Consider the following 3,461-nt stretch of genomic DNA (forward strand, 5'->3'; position numbering starts at 1 on the left):
GTCAGGGACCAAACTGCAAGAGTACAGAAAGGTCAGGGACCTTTCTGCACTTTTGCCATCTTCTACCTCACGTCGCCGGCACAGCCATTGCCGGCGACTTGAAGCTTTCCGACGAGTTCAAAAAAAACCCAGAACACGACCAAATCAATGGGGAAACGTATATTACAATCTTAGGAACCTATTCATGCAATTTATTCCATCAAACAAGCTGTAAATCGATCGTAATAACCCAAGGAAAACTCGCCGCAGGCGAGTTTATATAAAATCCGGCGAAACTTCAAACGAAAACTCCGTTCGATCCAGGAATCATCTGATAACGTGCTATATATGAATAGATTGCAAATTTCAAGGGGAACAAAACCCACCCCTTTAGAACATCTAATAATCCCTAAATAAGAAACCCCCAATTTTAATCAAGAACATTCAAACGAATATAAACCCTAATTATACAATTCGAGAATCAAACCCTAATTTGAACATGTTATTGAACTCCAAATCGATCATATGACATACCAAAATGATCAGGAAGAAAAGATCTAAAACATACAAGCATCAAATCATTCAAACAATCATCCGTACAAAAATTCATAATTTAAATCATTAATAATTCGAAATAAAAAAAGTTTGTATAGAATTACCACTTGATTCTGCAGTGGTTTTAATGAAAGATTCTGAAAGTACAAATCAACAGCTTCGTTTTGAGTATAAGAACGCCAAAATCTGATATCGATAACGCCTCCGAATTTGAGTTTGATTACGAAGAACAAAATATAATTAAAGTATTTTCTCTGGAAAAATTCTATAAATACTGTTTGCAAATGATTTTTGGTACAATATAAAATACGGTAGAGGCTATTTATAGATACCTCCTTTCTTCGGCACGTAATGAACTGGACTCACCCAAGAACTGTCAGAAATGGGATAGATGATCCCTGCATCCAGCCACTTGAAAATTTCCTTCTTCATCACTTCTTTCATGATTGGATTAAGCCATCTATGTTGCTCAACAGTAGGCTTGCTACCTTCCTCTAGCAGAATTTTATGCATGGAATAAGAAGGGCTAATTCCCTTGATATCTGCTATAGTCCATCCAATTACAGACTTGAACTCTCTCAAAATTATTAAGAGTTTTTCCTCATCACTACCTGAAAGGTCAGATGCAATAATCACAGGCAAAGTAGATGCATCACCTAAACAAGCATATCTTAAGTGTTCAGGCAATGGTTTAAACTCAATTGTAGGAGCTTCCTCAATAGATGGCTTGAGGCGTATTGGATATTTGCTCAGATCCTTCATTCCAAGAGATTCAAAAGGCATATCCATTTTCCGCTTCCAGGGAGAAGCATTCAGATATTGCAATTGTTCATCACCTTCATCATCTTCACTATCTGAATTCCCCAACAAGGCCTTTTCGAAGGCATCTGACCTTAGCAATTGATCAAGTTCTGAAGTAACCACGGAATCGACCAGCTCCACCTTTAAGCACTCCTCATTTTCCGTAGGGAATTTCATGGCGTTGAACACATTAAAAGTTACATCCTGATCCAACACTCGCATGGTGAGCTCACCCTTCTACACATCTATCAAGGTTTGGCTAGTAGCCAAGAAAGGTCTTCCCAAGATTATGAGAATCTTCTTATCCTCCTCGAAATCAAGAATTACAAAATCAGCAGGAAAGATGAGTTTATCCACCTTGACCAAGACATCCTCCACAATGCCTCGTGGATATGTAATAGAACGGTCGGCCAACTATAAGGTCATATAAGTCGGCTTTGGATCGGGTAAGTCCAATTTCTTGAAGATTGACAAAGGCATCAGATTGATGCTAGCTTCCAAGTCACATAAGCATTTGTCAAATGACAGGCTTCCAATGGTTCAAGGAATAGTGAAGCTTCCAGGATCTTTAAACTTCGGAGGCAACTTCTGTTGCAGCACAACACTACATTCCTCCGTGAGAGCAACGGTCTCTAAGTCATCAAGCTTCACTTTCCGAGAAAGTATACCTTTCATAAACTTCACATAACTAGGCATCTGTTCAAGAGCTTCAACGAAAGGTATGTTGATATGAAGTTTCTTGAACACCTCCAGAAACTTTTCAAACTGCTTATCCAGCTTTTTCTTCTGCAGCCTCTTAGGAAAGGGAGGTGGAGGATAGATCTGTTTCTCCCATGTATTACCCTCAGGAGGAGTGTGTTTAACAATAGTCTTCATTGGTTCCACTTCTGCTTCCTTCTGCACTTCTTCTACAGCTACAGCTTCTTCATCCGAAACTTGAGAGTGTTCGGGATTTGTAACCTTCCCAGACCTCAATGTAATTGCCTTTACTTGCTCCTTAGCTTCTCTCTTTCCTGGCACTTCAGTGTCACTAGGGAGTGTACCAGGTTGACGATTTAGCAAGGCATTAGCAATTTGTCCAATTTGATTTTCCAAGGTCTTGATAGAAACCGCTTGGCTTTTGCACATGAGCCTCAACTCCTCCAATTCAGATTTTCATTAGACTGTTGCAGCTGGAGTTATTATCTTGGTACACATTGCGGTTGCTAAAAGCCAGGAGGGTTGTACTGCTTTGCTGGATACTGCTAATAAGGCTTCTGAACCGCATTCTGAGTGTTGCTCCAGCTAAAGTTAGGATGATTGCGGTTATTGGGATGATAGGTGGCTGGCACAGGTTGTTGCGACCTCTGAAAGTTGCTCACGAACTGAGCTGATTCACTAGAAATAGCACGCTGCTCCGTCTTATGGGCACCAGCACAAAGCTCACATACACAAGTGATCTGATTAATTATATCATTAGCCAAAAAATCCACCTTCATCGTCAAAGCCTTAAGTTGACCAGCTATAGCAGTAGCTGTATCTAACTCAAGAATTTCTGCTACCTTGCCCTAAGATAGTCTCTGAGTAGGATTCTGGTATTCATTAGCAGCCATCAGTTCAATCAGTTCATAAGCCTTATCGTAGCTTTTAGCCCACAAGGCTCCTCTTGATGCTGCATCACCAATCCATTATAGAAGCGGCTAATGATCATCCAGTCAGGCATCCCATGGTGAGGACACTTTCTAAGCATCTCTTTGTAACGATCCCAAGCCTCACATAAAGATTCTCCAGATTGCTGAGCAAATTGAGTAAGTGCGTTTCTGATTGCAGTAGACTTCGCCATGGGAAAGAATTTAGTTAGGAACTTTTGAGCAAGATCCTCCCATTTGGTGATAGACCCTGGTGGTAAAGAATGTAACCAATACTTTGCTTTATCCCGTAAAGAGATTGGGAAAAGTCTCTGTAATATCCGGGATATATCGTGTAATTATTTTTGATATTATTATGTGTGCCCAGTATCTATTATGTGAGTTAATTGTTAAGTGTTATCTGTACTTGAATATTCAAAAATAATATTAATTGAGTATTTTAATTTTTATATGTCCAAAATAAAATATAGATAATTGTCATATCTTCCTAATTATTTT

At 39.4% G+C, this 3,461-nt stretch overlaps 1 non-coding gene across 1 annotated transcript; it reads left to right on the forward strand.

Annotated features, from left to right (window-relative positions):
* Positions 1-3,035: 3,035 nt before the first annotated feature.
* LOC141688430 (small nucleolar RNA R71) lies at positions 3,036-3,142 on the forward strand. The gene has a single exon (XR_012561873.1). It is a non-coding gene; the product is annotated as a small nucleolar RNA R71 (small nucleolar RNA).
* Positions 3,143-3,461: the final 319 nt, after the last annotated feature.

This window comes from Apium graveolens, chromosome 9 (assembly GCF_009905375.1).
Source record: "Apium graveolens cultivar Ventura chromosome 9, ASM990537v1, whole genome shotgun sequence".
Lineage (NCBI taxonomy): Eukaryota > Viridiplantae > Streptophyta > Magnoliopsida > Apiales > Apiaceae > Apium > Apium graveolens.